The 20623-nt window shown below is 40.3% G+C and overlaps 1 long non-coding RNA gene across 2 annotated transcripts in view; it reads left to right on the top strand.

Moving 5' to 3' along the window:
• Positions 1-19971, top strand: part of LOC308473909 — a 123556-nt gene extending 103585 nt beyond the window's left edge. The window contains exons 3-5 of one of the 2 annotated variants that reach the window (XR_013984390.1): positions 9714-9781; positions 16884-16941; positions 19172-19971. This is a non-coding gene — a long non-coding RNA (uncharacterized lncRNA). Of the gene's footprint in view, positions 1-9713; positions 9782-16883; positions 16942-18282; positions 18956-19171 lie in introns of those variants that run through there. The other variant, XR_013984391.1, reaches the window with a different exon arrangement.
• The last annotated feature ends 652 nt before the right edge of the window (positions 19972-20623 follow it).

Here is a 20623-nt window from a genome sequence, read left to right on the forward strand (position 1 = left end):
TTGTCCTAAATTGGAGTTATACAGAGCATACCTAAGCCAATTCTTTGAAAGAAGTTGTCCCTTGATAAATTTAAGGCAAGAGCACAATGCAATGCAGCTTGACATGCCTAAATTGCTCTCAAAACCCAGGTGTGTTTCCTTAGCCATGCACTAAAGAAGTTTCTGCATGTTGCTCAAAGTAGAAAATTAGGTCAAATTCAATGGCATGTGTGTTGTGTATGAACCCTACAGTGCTTATACACACACACTAGGGGTAATGTAAGTTGAGCAGTTAATGTGCATAACAACCAGTCATTATGCACATTCTCCAGGCCTCGTGTACACTTCATTAAAAAGGAATGCACACATTTTTGTCAATACAGATATTCTCCAATAGGCCTTGGCAAATCTGCACATCTTGATGGCATTTTGTGTATTCTCCAGGCAGAATGCCTGATCAGTACACAGAGTTTTCAAACAAATACTGTTTTCTACCTCTAGTTCAGAGAGTCTGTGCCTTTCTTCATGCTTCCTCTAGCCCACTAACCAATCTTACATGGCCCACAAAATACTCACCTGCTGATCATGTTGAGCACATGCATGTTATTTAATCCCAGAAGAAAATCCACTTGTGGGCATCTTAATGCAGAAAATTGCAGAGTAAAGTGATGAAATGTGTAAAAATTACAGGAGTGTTGAAATAAAGTGGCAAACTTCTTTCCTGCTGTATTCATGGGGGAATCATAGGGGAGCAGCAGAAAAGGTGGGGGAATGATGACATTGCATACCCTTGTGTAGTGCCTCAAAACTCGCTTTTTGGGGGGGAGGGGGCAGAACCACGGTCAACTATTGTGTGAGATCACGGTGTCCAATATGGCCACTGTTCTCTTGCAAGAAAAAACTGGAAGATGGCATCTCAGATTTTGCCATTGCGGTGTTGGAGGGGTGACATTTTCCAGTGGTGTTTGTTATTGTGTCACACTATGCCCACTGATGTGAACAAAATTTAGTACAGCATGCCAGTATCAAAACTCCATCTTCCTACAACGCAATAGGTACTGTGGTGTGAAAAACACATTAGAAAATGGGACAGAAGCACTAGCATTATATTCAGGAAAACTAACATTCCCCACCTCTGACTATACCCAGAAACTAAGAAGAAGGAAGCTGAGTAGCAGTGCTACCCCTTGGATTGGTTGTAAATAGAAAGGTTGGGGTTGGCTTAAGGCAGACTGAGACTGGTGGGGCAGTGCCCCCTATACTCTAGTGGAGCAGACCTCACTGACCACAGTCAGGCAAACCCACCACATTTCACCAAGGCTGCAAGAAATATTCCAGCACAAATGTTTATGATCAAACTGTCGGTTAAACCAAATCAAGCTGTAAGGCAAAAGAGGGCATTTTTAAAAATGGTAATAATAAAGCAGCAACATAAATGAATGCAACAACAGTTCTGCTTTGAATGTCTCTGCTGTTTGTTCACAAATGCATTTCCATATTATTTCGTTCCATTGACATGCATTTACCAAAGCCCTATTGCAAGAAAAGATGGTGTGGGAGTTCTACCCAGGAACTGAAAGAATAATAATAAAAAAAAGGTATTCCCCACCCCCATTCCTTTCTTTTAACATTTCATGGCAGAGAACAAACAAAAAAGGCTGGAGCTCAGGTGGGAGGTTATTTATCAAGAGGGTATTTGTAATAAGCATGAGAGAAGTGTCAGCTTGGAGAAAGGGGAATAATAACTGAATAGAAGATTGAATGCTTTCTCCTGAAAACATTGATAAGTGGTAGCTGAAAATAATAAAAAGGGAACAGATGCACACATATAAACAGACAGAAAACTGAAAAATGTTCCCTGTGTAAATGAGAATAGAAAAGGATGGGGGGGGGGAGACCACCCAATATAGGCTCCTTTTATCCCAACCTACATTAGGAATATATCCTAGTTATTCTAATTCAATATGCAACCTCCATCCCCAGTCAGCATACCAGCCGTGCATGGTAGAGTACTAGTGGCTTGAGAAACCTTGTCTTTTTCTGCCTCCTTAGAATTTGATTTAAGACTTTTCTCCTATCTCCTTTAAAAACCTATACAGACACCACTGAAGACCACTTCTTCAGCTCTTATTGTATGTCCTCCTTTGCTGGTATAGTGAGCGTCTGCACCAGGGTTGGTGACTAAAAGGAATGTGTAGTATTTGTAGGGAGATGTTCCACACCATTGTGCATGGCCTAAGGTTTATAGCTGCAATAGCCCTGTTAGTGCCATCCCCATGGAAGCAGTTTTTGATGGTCATTATCTGGGGGAGGCCCTGAACTTTTCCTCTCAACATTTGTAGCATTTGCGAACATTCCATTCTACCAAAGCAGTTTAATTAGTGATAAGCATGTGTGTATATGTGATTCACAGCTGTCATCTATAATAAAATAAAGCTGTCAATTTGGAAAACATAGCAATGAGATAGCTATGGGAGCTAGAAATTGACTCTATTTCTAAATTAAAGCTGGGATTGATGGAATGTCCTGGATAAACATGGATGAAAGTGGATTTGAAGTCATACACTAAGTATTTTCTCTGTGGTGTCTTTGCATTAAACAGTAGTCTTGCTCTTTTTGTAGCTGAGGCATATCCAAAATTCCATTCTGCCTGACTGCAGTGGGGGGGGGGATCTACATACAGACTGACCCAACAAAAGATAACAAACTAGGGGTATATTTTATATCCCTTGGTATCATCGTCTCTTATTTCTGTGGTGTTTAGATGATAAGGATGAGTGATAAGTGCTGCAAAATATCAGAGCTTCCACAACACAGAAAGGAAATCGAAAGAGGCATAAGACAATAAAGTATGAGACAAGTATGATCATGCAGCAAAAGAAGCATTTAGAAGATTTAGTTTGGAGAAATGGTGGGTAAGAGGCGACATGACAGAAGTTTATAAAACTATGCATGGCATGGAGAAAGTGTCTCAAGAGAAGTTATGCTCCCTCTCTCATAACACTATAGCTCATGCACAACCAGTGAAGCTGAATGTTGAAAGATTCAGGGCAGATAAAAGAAAGAAGTTCTGCATGGAGCACATGATTAAACTATGGAACTCCCTCCCTCAGGAAGAAGAGACGGCTACCAACTTGGATGGCTTTGCACAAATTCATGGAGGATAAGGCTATCAGTTGCTACTAGCCATGATGGCTCTGCTCTGCCTTCCCAGTTGGAGGCAGCAATGTTTCTGAATACCACTTGCTGGAAACCATAGGAGGGAAGAGTGCTCTTGTGCTCAGGTTCTGCTTGTTGGATTCCCAAACAACAACTACTACTACTACTACTACTACTACTTATTATTTATAACTGCCCATCTGGCTGGGTTTCCCCAGCCACTCTGGGCGACTCCCAAAGGAATATTAAAAACACAATAAAACATCAAACATTAAAAGCGTCCCTAAACAGGGCTGCCTTCAGATATCTTCTAAAAGTCAGATAGTTGTTTATTTCCTTGACATCTGATGGGATGGCTTTCCACAGGGTGGGTGCCACTACTGAAAAGGCCCTCTGCCCGGTTCCCTGTAAACTCACTTCTCGCAGGGAGGAAACTGCCAGAAGGCCGTCAGTGCTGGACCTCAGTGTCCGGGCTGAATGATGGGGGTGGAGATGCTTCTTCAGGTATATGAATCTGGTTGCCACTGTGAGAACAGGATGCTGAACTAGATGGGCCACTGGCCTGATCCAGCATGTTCTTAAGTGAGAGGAAAAATATGGGTTGGAAGGAGAAAATTGGTGTGGTGCACTAAAGGAGAATGGAATACAAGAAATAAGAGATGAAAAGCACAATCTTTATTCTTAGATTCCACCAGCTGAGAAATGGCAGAAATGACACTAGAACCTGAGATATGGTGCCAGCATGAAAGATGCACCAATGGAGCTGCCCAAATATACTGGCAGAATGTTCAGCCAATGGGTGTTGTGTTCTGCTCCCAAAGATGCACCAGCAGAATGGCCAAAATGTGTTGGAGTTGCGGATGGAACTTGAATGTCACAGGAGAAAAGTATAGTTGCACATATTGTCCTTATGCACACAGTCTGGGAGTGAGACTGCTTGTGTCTAGGGTTGGTGCAAAATTTTGTTACTTTTCATGGGGAAAGTATTATGGGTCTCATGAGCAGGAAAGGGGCTTTCACAGGAAGCAACATAATGCTCACCCCTAACAAGCTCTTTGAAGAAAAATCTACTGGAGGGCCCAGCATCATGCTTTCATCATAACTGCTCTTTTCATCCCTGCCCTGCAACAATATAGGTATTTATGCTGCTAAAAAGAGTGCAGAGAGATCTGACATCTGCAATGCTCATACAAATCTGAGCATTCCAAAGCATTTATTGGTGCATCATGTGTGTAGATGTTTCAGTGGGCCAGAGAAACTCTTTTATGAAGATTTGGCAGGACCACGCTAATGAACAAGCCAAGCTAACAAAACAGGTCGTTCCCTGACAGGGTTGTCTTGGAATTATCTCTTCATTATGTTGCTAAGATTGATTAGGAATTAACATGTATAGAAGGTGTATTATCAGCTGATGGAGAAGTCATGTTTTCTTGCCCTATCAACCTGACAAGGTCAGCCAAATATTTGGGAATTAGCCTTCATGCTGGAAGATTGCCAGTTGTTTAAAGCAGTATCACCAAGGTGTTTGTAATAATCTCTACTGAATATATATTTATTGTGAGGCAAGGCTTTCAGTATCTGCATAAATTGTAGGTTTCTGACTGCATCTGGAACTTCTTTCTGTGGAACAATCATATGAAAAAAGAAGCAATAAAATTCAATTGGATAAGGAAAATAAGGGAGAAAATGAGATAAATCGGAAGCAGATAATAGCCTAATCTGTCAAATTCTATCAAGTGGGGGTATTTATGACTAGAAATCTGAAGCATGCGGTTTGGATTTATAAGAAGGTAAAACTGGTAATGGTGGCCAGATCTCTCAGTACAAAATATCCTTTAATGAAAGACTTTGAAGTTGTTTTCACTTTAAACTAGTTCCATTCTCTTTCCTTTTAATATGGACTAAATGTTCTCTGATCTATGTTCCAGATTTTAAAAGCTTAAACACAAAATAATTTTGTTGAAATGAAGAGTTTAATATTCTTTCTTTCTTTCTTTCTTTCTTTCTTTTTCTTTCTTCAACATGGAATCTAGATCAACTAACACTTGATAACGGATATTTTGTGCAGATTTTTTTCTTCAATTTTTTTGCATTTGATATTGTAATTATGTTAGTAAATTTAGCCATTTTAAAGGCTTCAATATACCCAGTTACCTGGGACTAAGCTATATTGAACCCAGTGGGATTAACTTCTGAGTAGACATGCATATGAATTCTCGGTTAACAATCTTTCTGCAGAGGAAACTAATAAAGAGATGTGATCCTCGTTATAAAATAAGATATTTTGAATAAAGGAACTATTGAAATAATCTGTCCATCACAACCAGAGCACACCTTACCAGCTAGCAGTTCAGCTTGGCCTCCATGCCTCTCAGTAGGGCACCACCAGCCGTCCCCACCTTTTCCTCCTCTTACTGCAGGTGATGAGCAAGTTTTAGATGAGTAAATAACTTTTTAAGAGGACAAGACTTCAAATTAGAGCCACTGGATGAACGGGAGTATTTTTACCCTCCTAAAATTAGCAGAAATGCCTAAATATCTTGCTCAAAACTTCACAGATGGCAATATTAAACTTGGTAACTTCTTTATAACACTGAGTTATTAGGTGTCACTCCATTCAAGGTCAATGAATTCATTTGCTATCTAATTTGAATGTGACGTGATCTAGCTGCCATTGAAGTTAATGTTCCTTGATTAATAGCAGCTGAAAAGCCTTTTCTTCTCCTCTTGAAAAGACCCTTCCATTTATGGTATTTGGAAGCCATGAAACGTAAAATGCTCAATGCATGAGTTTAATGCATGCAGTGCTTCTGCTTAGCATAGAGGTGGTATGGCATAGTGGAGAAGGCTTGCCTTGGGCTCAGGAGCCTTGTCCATTCATCCACGAAGCTCACTGTGTGGCCTTGGGAAAATCACCATTCTTAGTCTATTCTTCTTCATAGTGTAGTAGCTGTGAGAATAAAGCAGGATAATTATGTGGGATGCATACAAAGGTGCCCTTCCTTGAATGGAAGCAATCACTCCACTTACAGGTGGGAGCCTTCCATTTGTGACCTGGATTCAGTAGAGACTTTCCATGAACTTAGACTGGGTGAGTTTCCTCTTTCCCTTGCAGCCCCCGTGACATCTCCCAAGCTGTTATGGAGAATACGCCAAATTTCCAGAAAAAAAGGGCTTTGGGGGTATGTTGTGGTCTGAGTCTGTAAAGGGGAAGCTGAGACTCAATGGCATTCTGCTCCATGAGTAGATTTCTACTTATGGAATGCTGGTTCCCACCTCATGTGAGCTGCCCTGTGGACCTTGGACAAAGCGTGGGATACAAATGTGATGAATGTATTGAATTTAATCCTGACATGTGTCTACTGCATCAATGTCCAAAAAGGTTTCAGGCATTGAGCATCTCTATCAACATGCATTTACAGGCCACTTCCTGACACTTCTGAAACCATACCAAGTGACACAAAGCATCAAAGTGTCTGGAGAAGGGCCTGGAAGTCAGCTGTGTTCCATGTGGGCTTAAAAGTTAACATTAATATAGCTGTCCTATGAGATGCAAATGTGTTGCTTTGGGTTTTCCATAGAAAAGTAAAGTAGGGTATCATTAAATGTAGGCGGCATCATCTTTAATCATTGTTTAAATGAAGCAGTTTATGTCAGAGTGATAAAAATGAAATCCCCTCTTCCTCACAGCTATTAAACTTATAGGAGCTCCATCTTACTTGGATAGTGCTGTTCTTGCACTGTATGTCCACCTACATTTAAAGTCCAGATATTTTGAAGATCAGCAAGGCACAATGTGAGGACCTTCCTTGTGAATAAGGACTAGTGTTGATCAGAATTCTTACCAAAAACAGTACATCATCATTTGTCATTGAGAGATCAACATAAAATACCAGTTATCCATGAACTTGTTTCTACTGTTGTGCTGTGAACATTTTTTTTAACTATCCCAAGATATAACATTTTCTCCCTATCTGCACCTGCTTCTCTTTTCCTCTTTCCTATCGCCATCAGAACAGGTAAAGAAAGGACCAGCAATCCTGCCCAGGAGTCACTGCACAATTCTCACATGTATCCGTGAGTGCCATGCATGTGTTGATACAGCACATCTTTGCTAACACATGGCTTATCTTTGAGTTGGGCTCTCAATTAATTGGCCTTTCTGCTTTGCAAAACTGGCTACAATTCATGTCAGCACGAGCATTCCTAGGGAGCTGTTTGGTGGTGCAGGAACACAATAAATCTGCAGAAAGCTGGATATTTGGAGTGATTCAGAATTTTTAATAGGCTGATTATCTTGTGGTATAAAAGCATTCTCACCTGAGCCAGAGTTTGCTGAAGACAAAAGAAGTCTGTATGCCTGTCAGAATATCCTTTGAATGTGAGAGAAGCAAAATAAAAGCATCGTCTTACAACATAGATGACCCAGAGTCACTGAGGGGCAATAAATGGCTTGGAGCCCCCAGAGGACATTTTTATGGTTTAAGAGTAATAGAATGGTGTCTGAAAAGAGCAAATAGCCTGCCTTTGTGTTTGTATACTATGCAGTGCGGTAACTTCTACCACCTACCAGGTGTGCTTCATTGTATAACCAAGTATTGATTGTCTTCTGGGTAAAATTCAATGATAACTGAAGTGTCACAAGCTGCATTTGATCATTACTGCAACTTTCATTGATTTTCCCATTGGCTAGCCAGCACAACCTTTTCCCAAAGAGAAATAACTACATTTTGAAAAATCAGCCCTGGGAAAGATTTTCTTTAATTCTTTGGGGAAATGATAAATAAATAAATGAGGAGTTTGGCTTCCTTTCCTCTTTAGAATATCAACATAACTTGTAGTTTGTAGACAATTACATTGTATGACAGAGGTTTACGCTGCTAAGAATTATTAGCTTTTTTTACATTACCTATGGGAAGGAATCACAGTTCAGTTCAGTGGCAAAGTACAGACTTGGCATCCCAAGTTTAAAAAAACACCAATTTGTGGGTGATGGGGAAGATCACTTGGTGCTTGAGAACTTGGAGAGCCTCTTGCAGTCTAAGGAAGCAAAAGTGATATAGCTGGATCATACCCTCCAACATTTCTCGCTTTCTGCCCTGAAGATTCCAGCCAAGCTACCTGCTAAAAGCCCTCCCATTTCCGAAGTTTGGCTAGCATTTTCTGGCAGGCAGGTAATCTACACAACCTACAGTTGGAAGCCCTCATTTGAGTACCTGCCCTTGCAACCTGCTACCTGGCCCAGGAAAGCTCCACAGTGGCCTTAGAATGACAGCTTCTGTTTCCTTTGGGTTCACTCTGATGCTGAAGCCCCTTCTCTGACCCTTTTTGGACAGAATATATAAGGAACTATAGGTATCAAACTGAAGTATCACATTCACTCCACTGAATTCCATATCTCCTTCTCTCTTGCCTGAAGAACCCCTGTGCAGCCATATTTGGCTATGTATCACCTCATCTCTCTCTATCCATTTCTTCCTGGCCTTCTTGGGCTTCTGTCCGTGCCTGCATTGATCCAGTTTTTTGAGAGTTGATGCTGGAGAAGCAGAGAGTGGTCAGGGTTCCTCCCCCATGGCCCAGACAACTCCAGTGACATGGAAAGAAATGGTGCTGCTGTGGCTCCCATGACACTAGCAGACAGGAAGGTGCTTTGCATCAAGAGAAATTGGTCCATTGCAGACCCTCCCAGTGTCCCTATTTTCCAGGGACATCCCTGATTCAGAGAAGTCATCCCAGTTTCTGATTTGATCCCGAAATGTCCTGCTTTTCCTTAGGATGTCCCTATTTTCATTGGAGAAATGCCAGAAGGTATGGAGTTAGCCAACCCCCAGTCTGAAGGCAATCCTGAATAGGGAAGGTTTTTAAAAATGTTTGATGTTTTATTATGTTTTTATATATGTTGGAAGCTGCCCAGAGTGCTGGGACAACCCAATAAGATGTGTGGGGTATAAATAGTAAAATTATCGTTATGTAATGGGACGTCCCTATTTTCATCAATTCAAAGGCAAGCAGAGATACTTTTAGACAAAGAAGAATGAAGAGCTTAGAGGTCCCGAAACACCAGCTTAGTGTAAAAGTGAACAAAGGGTGAAGTGGCTGTCTCTACTTTTCTGAAGAAGAGTGCTTGACTGCAGGTAGGTGTTTTTCACTGCTAGCTGGCAGGTCACACAAGATCTCAGGGCACTGCAGAGAGTTGGGGTAGGTAACCCTTGGGGTCTCTTCCAGCTCTACAGTGCTACGATTATGTGATTCTAGGGCTCTCAGTAACCAACTGATAAGTCTTAAGGTGCTGCCTGGATTGCATATGGGGAATTTTGAGTTTATGCACTTCCAAGAGCAATAGAAAATGAGACAAAGAGGTCCAGGCTGTTCCCTTGTCTATCTCAATAGAGGGTGGTGACTAGTCTTGAAAACACAGCCAATCCTCGATTGCCAAGTCTTGCTAGCTAATGTTGCAGATATTAAGGATATTCTGAGCCAATATGATAATATGGGGATATAATTGTGCTATCTGGAAATAGCTTTGTAATCTGAGGGTTGATCATTTATTTGTATGCCTTTGTTTCTTCCAACAGGGACCAGTGATAAAAGAGGACAGAGTCCTGAACCTTTAATAACTATGAAAAAAGAGGCTTTTCATCAGGTATTTGCTATGCATGCTGTGCTTCCTGAAATTATCTTTAGAAACTTTTAATACAATACACCTGGCTCTCCTTTGCATTTGATCACTTTATTAGGTGGCTCTTTTAACACATGTTTTAGAGTTAACACATCCACATACCACAATGACTTAATGCTGGACATTTCTCAGACAAATCATTTTTAAAAATTCTTATTACCAACGGAACCAATGCACTTGTTTATATTTGTTGACATAGGGCTTTCAAAAGTGGGCTCTATATTAGTTTGTCTTAATTTCCAAAATCCATATTAATTTCATGCTATAAGAGCTATGAATTTAAGATCTGAGATGCAGCTTCTATCGTCTTAGCCTTATAGGATTTATAGCTTTTCTGGAGTAACCAGGAAAGGGAGAGAGAGAGAGAGCATATAGAGAGAATTATGTTATTAACAGTGTTTGAACTTCAGTATGTCAACTAGCGTGTCCGTCATGGTGTAGACAATTGATCCACAGAGATTTAACCCAAAGCACTTTTGCTTGGCCCATTAAGCTGGAAGCTGCTATAGAGTCATCTGAGAATTGAGTTGGCTTTAAATTATTATCATTCATACTAGAAGGCCAGCTCATCCCAATTTAGGTAAAGGAAAGTGGAATAGTCTCTTTTGGACTGGAGAGGAAATAATGTACTTCTCCTATAAAGGTAAAAGGTAAAGGACCCTTGAAGGGTTAAGTCCAGTCAAAGGCAACTATGGGCTGTGGTGCTCATCTTGCTTCAGACCGGGGAGCCGGCGTTTGTCCACAGACAGCTTTCCTGGTCATGTGGCCAGCATGACTAAACTGCTTCTGGTGCAATGGGACACCAGAATGGGATGCCAGAGCGCATGGAAATGCGTACCTATTTATCTACTTGCACCGGTGTGCTTTTGAACTGGTAGGCTGGCAGGAGCTAGGACAGAGCAATGGGAGCTCACCCCGTCACATGGATTTGAACCGCCAACCTTCCAATCAGCAAGCCCAAGAGGCTCATTGGTTTAGACCACAGCGCCACCCACTCTCCTCCTATAGGACCATAGAAGAAAGAGGAATAGAGATGAACTCCAAATCACCCATTGTTGCAGGTTTAGTTTGTTACAAAGACAATTTTGCCTAGCCGGTGGCTCACTAGTAAAAGTATTGTTATGAGTTTGGGAGAAGGCAAATTCACCAAAATTCTTAGATTTAGTAAATGTTAGGATTAAATCAATGCTTGGAGTATTGAAGAAAGCTGCCAGACGCTGAATTTAGTAGTGTCAAAAAGACAGGCAAAATTGGTGGGGCTATAGCCTTTAGAGAATGGTGTCACTGTAATATTATAGCCACTGTACTTTGGTTCTGATCATGAATGCCCCTCCAACTAGTGGCTGCTATTTACAATTTTTTAAAAGATACACACAATGTCAAACCATACCTTTAATGCCATGGGTAGTTTGGTCCTCAGTGTGACACACAATAAGATCAGGGCTCTTTTTCAGCCAGAACTCACCCGAACTCAGTTCTGGCACCTCTCTGGTAGGCACAATTGCCATTAAAAGAGAACAAGGGAGGTGTTCATGGTGAATTCTGGCACCTCTTTTTCTAGAAAAATAGCACTGGATAGGATCATGCTTTCTTTTTATTATTGTTAAGATCCTTTTGCTTGGAAAGTTTCAGAGTGCCCATCTCTCTCTTTCAAAATGGGCTGGCAGTATCTTAACCACTGAGGTGAAATCCCCTCAGTTTTCAGACACAAAGGGGTGCCTTAGACCATGCCTTGCAACAAATGACAGGATTCTGTTTATTGTATTCTATTATTACATTTATATCCCATCTTTCCTCCAAGGAGTTCAAGGTCACATTGGTAGTTCCCCCCTTCCCCATTTTATCCTCATTGCAACCCTGTGAGGTAGGTTGGACTGAAAGACAGTAACTGACCCAAAGTCAACCAGTGAACTTTGTGGCAGAGCAGGGATTTTCCCCTGGTTTCCCAGGTCCTAGTCCAACATTCTAACCACTATACCACACTTGTTCTTGGTGTGAAAATCTAGACCACATTGTGAAATAACCTGTTTCATTCTTCCCATTAGTGAGAGAGTTCCAGAAATCTTTAGATAGCGCTTTAAAAAAACAACAACCCTCTTCTTTTTCCCCTGTAATGATTTCATTTGACACTTCCATCGTCAGATGCTTTTATGCAAAACTCATACTGTGCAATTCATATTTTAATAGTACATATAAACTCAGAAGGAAGTGCCATTTTGCTTCCATGGAACTTACTCCTAGGGAAGTGAATTTAGTATCGCAGTCTACACCCACTTATCTGAGATTGAGCCCCATTGAACTAAATCAAACTTACTTTTGAGTAGGCCTGTATAGGATTGTGCTTTCAGGGAAATAGTTTAAAATGCATTTGAAATTTCTTTGCATTTTTTTTTTTGAAAACAAATACATTTTTAATTAATGTATAGCTGGAAATGCTTAAAATATACGATAATTTCCATCCTCAAAGCTTTACTGTCAGACACTATGTTAAGCCACCATTAATCATAAGTGGCTACAGTCATGTGGTCATTGTAATTTGGTCATGCTGTACAAAAGATAAATGATATGGAATACTATTAGCAATGATGGTTTTAATGTAGACATTTATCATTATACGAGTTTGTTTGATATGACTTTGGGATAAAATCAGGGAGAAACTGCCTAGCTGTTAATTTTTTTATGCCTTTAATGATCATTTGCATACTTAAAAAATGGAAATAAAAGAGTGCTAGTGTTTTCTGGTCCCCTTTCTCCCCCAATGTTCAATGACAGAATTACAGCTGACTCTCAAGGACCCAAATACAGAATAGATAGAAAAGTAATGATGACTAGTTGTAAGCTGGTGCCAATTTTTTTCCTATGAAAGTGATGGGGAATTTTTGGAAGGGGGGAGCAATTTTTTATTTTATTTTTTGCATTCTTAAAAACAACAACACCTTGCTAAGCTTTTTTACACACTGATTGTCATTTGGTCATACTTGCTCCTTTCCCCGACCTGTATTTTTGTGCCATTAAAATAGAAAGATCAAGAGTATCTTATAAATCCAGCCAATCAGGGTTCATGTAGAAGGGAGATGCTGATGTCACATCACCATGCAACCAGTCTGATTTGGATACATGGTGACATTATGAAGCGAAAGTAGAGTGAGGTCAGTGCTACCAGTCCACAATTTGAATGGTCACGTAAGTGGAAAAATTGAGAGGTGTATTTCAAGGTGCTAAATGTTTCATGAAATTCACTCTCAGTTTCACTTCAGCTCTAATCAGTTGTCATATATTTGACATTAATAATAGAAGCCAAGTTTTTGCAAGCTTTCTATTTATAGGACTCATAAGGCTTATTCGACTCCTGAGAACAGTTAAATTGCTGTCAGGAGAAATGCAATGAGGGATCCACACAAAGAGAACCATTCCTCCACCTCTTCTCATAACAGTCTTTCAAATATAGATTCATGACACATCCGTATGTCTTCCCTGTTCAACTTTGTCAAAAGGTATAATGGAATAACAAATGCTGTGCAGCTTTCTGAGGCAAGAAAAAAAGACAAAAGAAAGCTGTTGCAATCCTGCCTCTGTTGGTCTCCCTTCATATGCTGAACTCTTAATAGCCATCCCGTGGCGCAATGGATCAGTATGCCTGGGTGTTAACCAGAAGGTTGGCGGTTTGAGCCCCACCCAGGGATGGCTGTGGGCAAGATTCTTGCATTGCAGACGCTGAACGAGATTATCCTTGAGGTCCCTTCCAATTCTGTGGTTCTGTGATTCTATAAACCTCATTTTAATAAATGTACACAGTGCTTTTTTCTGGGGGGATGCAGGGGTATGCATACCCCTAAGCATTTTGTGAATCTAACGGGAGAATAAACTTTTTTTTTTTAACAATTTTTAGTTTCTTCTCTAGCATGGTGAATCATCAGTTCCATTGCTACCCCCAATGGCAGCCTCATTTCCTGTCACGGTGTTTCCTGAGTCTCAGACAGAAGTGAGCGTTTAATGTGTGGAGTAGGAATCTAGCACGGTGATTGGTCAGTTTTGTTGTTACCACCTCCGATGGTGGCTTCATTTCCTTTCCCGGTGCAATGCATGTTCTTTGTACTTTTGTCCATTTACTGTATCTATTTTCCCTGATTTGAACTATAAAATGGTAATTTTCTTGAGTCAAAATGAGAGTACCCCTAAACATTAAAAAAACCAAAACACCACATTGAATGTACATAAATGTTGCCACACTTGCTTGGGACAGATGTGTCTATATACATCTACTTCTTCATGTTTGGGGAACAAGACCATGAAAATCTTGGGGGTTGGATGGTAAGGTATTGAGCTCAAATGTGTGAGGAGAATAATAATGTGTGCGGGAAACAGTTTGTCCTTTCTTTCCCTGTTTATTCAATAGAGCTGGTCCAGAAACTAACGCACCTATCAAAATGCACAAGAACACAGCACCAGCATTTATTTAGTTTAGGTAGCCAAATGCCCTCATAAGGGACTTGAGGAGCAAAAGAGATCAGATAAGAACTTTCCACATATGGAGTTGTATTGAGAAAGTAGTATTAAAGGCAATTGAATGGTTAACTATTGGGCCTTATCCTGGGAGGGTGGAGCATAAGAAGTGATATAGCTGTCATCACAATGTTTTGCTTTTCAAAAGGAGGAAGACGTGGTAGAAAGCTGGAGAGAGATGGAGAAACAGGAAGAAGAGATATATGCACTTTTTAGTCTAAAATGGGGATGAAGGAACATTACTACTACACCTAAGCATAGTGATAATAAATAATAATAAAATTTTATTTATATTCTGCCCTCCCCAGCCAAAGCTGGGCTCAGAGCGGCTAACAACAATAAAAGTAACACAGCATTCTAAAATCAATATTCTATTCTATTCTATTCTATTCTATTCTATTCTATTCTATTCTAGTACTCACATTAAACATCATAAAACCAGGTGAACTATTTTGAGTTTCCTGATACCTAGCTCTAAAAACCTTTCTGGTTCTGTTTTTTTTTTTTTAATTACTAATACTATTAGCAAGGAAGTTCTCAAAAATGAGGGGGGGGGGGGAAATAAGCTAGACCAAATAACTAATAAACACAAGTGACCAAATCACAAATTTCACTCTTGTTTGATAAGGGTCTACACGTAGGGCCATATTTCAAAAAGTAAAAACCAGGACACCCTGAAAGTTGTTGGGCTTTTTTATATTTGTTTAGACAAACCCCAAAGTTGTTCAATTTTCCTTTTTTTTTTTTTTTTTTTTTTTTGGTGCAGAATTTGAGTTTTATTGTGGCACGTAATTTTCTTTTTTTTTTTTTTTAAATAATATTTATTAAAATTTTCAAAAATACAGAAAGTAAAAATTAGAATACATTCATAGCCCTATTTTCATATATCCACTTTCTGGGACTCCCCCCTTCCCCCACCCCTACCATATTCCTTTTTCATATTGTTGGCTCCACAAGCTCTCAGTTCTGATTAAAAACTTAATTTGTTTAAACCATTATTCGAATTTAAAATTTCTACACTCCTCATCAATACCCTTAATAAAACACAAAAAATTTCTTTCCCAGGGCCCACCCCATTTTCATTCCACAATTTCCCTTTTTTTTAATAATAAAAACACCCCACATAATAGAAATATCAGAAATAAAAAATAAAAGGTATAATAGATAAAACAAAGCCAGTTCAATAAAAAGAAGTTGACAAGCCTTTGGATTTTAGTTCTCCCCCCCTGTCCCCGGTTCAATTTCCCCCTGACCACCAAACCATGTTATCCGCCTGGAATTCTTACAATCCATAAATCACCTATTTCCCCCAACTCCTTGCTGGTTTTTTTTTTTTTGTTTTTTTTTCCTTTCATAGTTATTTTTAGAACACTTAACTTCAGAACTTTAATAAAGCTCCCCCCATTGTTCTTTCCAAATTGTAGTCCAGTTTCCTCTTGTTCTGCTGCTAAAACGTTCTAATTCAGAAGCTTAGTAAGTCTGCAGGGATTATTATTATTCAGGAACAAAAACTTGCGTTCAGTCCCTTCCTTTCTTCAATAGAAAATTCTATTGTCTCCTTTAGCTGAACACCCTGTAGACAAAATATTATTTCCGTTTTGCAGCTTTCCCAGAAGATAACCAGTCCTGTAAAATTCCAATGGTATTTTTCCACTTACGACCATCTTTGTAATGTCCCGAAACTCCTCTAGGGGGATTGTTGTAACTTTGTCTTCTCTAGTCCAAAAGTCCGATTGTTATCCATGTTTTCGCCATTTTGTATCCAAGTTTTAACAAGTTGTAGCAAATTGTAACAAATTTAGCCAGCAAAGTTCTCATAGTAAGATCCTCTCTGCTTTCCGACTTTGACAGCTACTTTGACAGCTGTCAAAATCTCCGACTCTTTTCACCAGGCTCTCTCTTCAATCACCCCGGTTCCCAGGGGGGGGGGGTTTACGTTTCTTCTCCCTCAATTCATCCTCCAGCACAGTTCTTATAATTCCCCATCGTGGAATTCTTAGTTTTTATCAGCAATACAAATCTTTTTGGACCTTGGTTTCCCCGTCCTTGTCTTGGAAGGTCTACAATAGGGGGGGGGACTGACTTCCTTTTTGGATCCCCCCCCGCTCGTGTCCAATTCAAAAAGAAATTCTTTTTTTTCCTCCTTTTAAACCCAATTTCCAAATTACTCACGGGTTGTTGTCTAAAAGTCCGAATTTTCAATGGAAGAAGTCAGCGCTCTCCGCCGGATGGCATGCGGCTGCGCTCGGCAGGGATAGCAGAGGACTCAAAGCACCACGCTTCTCCCCGGCACCCGATCCGTAGCCTTTAAAAAGGCTCCTTCACGAGTCGGGAGGGCGCTAGCGGTGCCAGCCGAGTCTCCATGTCCACGACCCTCGTGGCCGTGGTTTTTAAGGGTCCCCGCATCGCCGGTGCGGTAGGACCCAGCCCCTGCCGAGCAGGCTCCCTCCGGAGCTCGGAGGGAGTCCGCCATTCGGCGATGGCGCCAACCCGGAAGTGTTCAATTTTTCAATTGACTCCCCCCGGATGGCAATTTCACCTTTGAAATTCTGTTAATTTTCAGGAAAATCTTGACATATGGTAGCCCTAGCCGTTCTTGGTCCTGCACACAGTGGAAATGGGTAAGTAATCTCATGGGCTGACTCCAGCTCTCAAAATAACACCTGACCTCTTTCCAAGGTCCCTGTCCAATTTTAAGGAAGGTGTGGTAAAGATGTTTGCTCACAGTTCTGCAGGAGGAGAAGTACTCATAATGAGTCTTTTCACGTATTTTGTACAATGTTGCTTATCTTCTTCTTTTCTAACTAACACTCTGAAAAGGTGAAAGATCACCTCTAATTTTTCATAAAGCACATTGATTCTTTTGTTATGCCACCCCACAGAAAAGAAAAGAAAAATAATTGGTGATGCAATATTTGAAAGTATGTGCTTAGGTATCTGAAAACCCTCTTCTTTGTGGTAATGCTAATTATGTAGCCTGAGCATCCATGAGGACACTTGATTGTTCTGGGGTAGAGGGAAGTGGTTGCAGCAAGTGAGCAAATCTAAGATGCACAGAGTATTATCCTGAGTTACAGGTATACAGCTGTGCATATATATCATATACACACTCAGTGTGTGTCCGGGCAACTCCCCATTTACACGGGCATTGTGTTCCGAGCTAACATGCTGTAAGCTCACCTCACCCCATTCCACCTCTTCCCTCTTCCAACCCATTCTGCCCCCACTCCCTTCCGATGTTGAAAATGTCATGCATGTCAGCAGTCACACACATGCCGAACACAAGCAAATGGGGAATTTCAAAGGTGAAAACAAAAGACTCTTGTTTTTGTTCAGGAGTGAAATCATTGATTTCAAGTTTAAAATGTGAGTTTTGCAAATCTCGTATCAATCAGAGCTTCCCCAATCTACTTAGCCTCAACATGGTCCGATGAACTAGTCTGAAATACCATTTTGAAAAACAAAAACAAAATGCTGAATGTAAATAGTTCACCCCTGGGAAATATGGATTTTGGACATATCATTCGAACAGTGGCATGTCAAGGGAAATGTAGAATCGAGAGATTTTTAAATCGTACACATTTCTAATTAATTATCATAAACCCCATATGGACACATGAGGTCATGATAACCAACATTCTGTGGGTCACTGGATTTAAACTGTCTCAGATGGTGTCATCTGTATAGAACTAGGCTTGGCATCTTACATCAAGGCACCATCTGCTGTAGGGGATGAGTGAGTGAAAGTTGTATTTCTTATCTGAATTTTATCTTTCTAATGATGCATGTCTGCACAGGTTCATTTCTTTGATTCTCTTTTTGAATGGCATTTTAAATTTATCATCTAGTATTGCTGTCGCTTAGTTTATTGAGTCATTATAGCTATTCAGTGAAGTTTAACTCAGAGTAAACACAACTAAATGAAATGGACATGACTAAGTTAGGTCCATTAATTTCAACAGGTGGAGTAAAACTTAGTTGAATACTACCCAGTATAAACACTGATAACTGGGAAACACTGGTCTGCAAGCACTCCAATCGGAGAACAGCCTTTACCAAAGGTGTCATGGGCTTTGAAGACACTTGAACTCAGGATGAAAGGGAGAAATGCGCTAAGAAGAAGGCACGCTTGGCAAACGCTCACCATGATCAACTCCCGTCTGGAAACCTATGTCCCCACTGTGGAAGGATGTGTGGATTCAGAATTGGCCTCCACAGTCATGTACAGACTCGCTGTTAAAACTGTGTATATGGAAGACAATCTTACTCGGCTACGAGTGATCGCCAAAGAAGAAGATTCTCTTTTGTTATGTGTAAGACCATTTTCTTGGGATTGATCTACTTGATCTTTAAAATGGACCATTACTGAAACAAAAGGCCTCACTTGTGGTGATACTCCATAATACTACCTCCATAATAATACTACCTATATTACAGCAATAATGACTTCTTGATATGGTCTTGTACATAATAGTACAATGGGTGGTATGCAACTAAGTTAAACTCAGAGTAGACCCCTTAACATTGATAGATCTAACTTAGCCATGCCCACTAATTTTAGTGGGTCTACTATGAGTAAAGCTTGGTTGTATACCCACTAATGATACATTACCTAACTGTTACATACAAAATAAAAGATACCATTAAAACACTGAATTTCTTACAACTTGAAAATGACTTTTTCCTTTCTCTAAATGTGAAATGATGGACCAAGATTTCACCACACTTTAACTATAATTTGGTAGGATTGCAAGGGACACAGTATTATTGCCAGGGGGCAAGATTCTGCCTATGGGTCATCCTTAAGATATAGTCGGTCATTAATCCTCCCTTTCTTCTTTCTTTTTTTAGAAACAAAGGAGGGGTGTTAGAGCACATTTCATGACTCCTTGGTAACTGACTAGGCTGGGTTATGATCCTACTTTCCCATGTGGAAGATGCAACCACCTCACCCCACACGCATCACATCACATGTGCCAAAGAATTTTTTTACATCCGCCTAACCTGTCCTGGCATCAAAAAACAGCTGTGAGGCACAACACTGGTAGAATAACCCTTAAGATCTCTGTTACAAAGCGTTGAAATGAACCATCAAAATCATTGTTTTTTCTTTCCTGGAGGACTCCCCAAGGACTACATTGAAAACAATTCTGCCTTGCTGTCTAACAGAGTTCACATAAGAACTCCAACCTAGAGTGACATTGGCAAACTTCTGTGATGTATTACACTGCGTAACACTGTATATACTGTACACAAAGGAGGTAGTTCCCACAGTCATTCTTCTTATTCATCTTACTCAGGCTCATGGGAATTTTTTGTTGTTGTTGTTGCCTTCCACCAGGATGTGCCTAAATGAGTATGCCTTGAGGCATTGTGCTCTTAAGAGTCAGAAGATCTCTGAGAAATCAAGCCAGTGTATCCCTGTTGAACAATGACTTTGGGAGGGAAGTGAACCATGAAATGCTGTTTTAACATCAGTGTTGTTTCCTATTTGGCTGCGAATCTGCCAAAACAGATGTGAAATGTAAACACAGGAATTTTAAATTTGGATTGTCTGCATGGAAATGTAAAAGTTCTAGCATTTTTAATTCAAGAAATGTGAGTATGCCAATGAATAGCTTTCAATTTTGATTAAAAACAACAACAACCAATCCAGAATTCTGAGCCTACAATAGCATCAACAGAAAGAACTTAGAGAGGGGAAAGATGTGGTAAAGTGTTACCACACAATGCAGGTGATGCTGGCAGAGTGAGTGCCAAATCCCATTCAGAAACACAAACTGAATTTTTAATACTTGTATCAATGTGTATTAATTTGTATTTGGCAGGTCATAGTTGGTGGCATGGAGGCAGTTAAATGGGCTGGTGTATGATAGGTACCGTTCAGCACCAGTTGGTAAAAGGACTTGCCCTGCATGTCTAAACAGAAAAGTTTTTATCAGATGCTGAATACGGTATAATGAACGTGCCTGTCTAATATTAGTATTGTTTAATAATGTTAATGATGGCTTGGAACTTCCCCTGCATGCAAAGACAGGCTCTGGCATATTGAGCAGATGAGACCAACAGTGGGTCCAACGGTCAAGAAGAAGGTTTCTGCACATGCTGTAGAGGGAAGTAAGGGGCAGACAGGGCTCACCAACCTGGGAAGGTAGCCCACCTAGTAGTAGGAAAAATCTGAGCCCAAACCTATGCTTCTTTGTGGGGCATCTTCTGGAGAAGAAAAGGCTAAGGAGTAAACCCTACACAAATCAAGAGTGGAGTCCCTAAGACAGTTGGATGGTGCCTTGTACGCCCCCTTCT

Source organism: Podarcis pityusensis (assembly GCF_964106645.2).
Source record: "Podarcis pityusensis genome assembly, chromosome: 3".
Lineage (NCBI taxonomy): Eukaryota > Metazoa > Chordata > Lepidosauria > Squamata > Lacertidae > Podarcis > Podarcis pityusensis.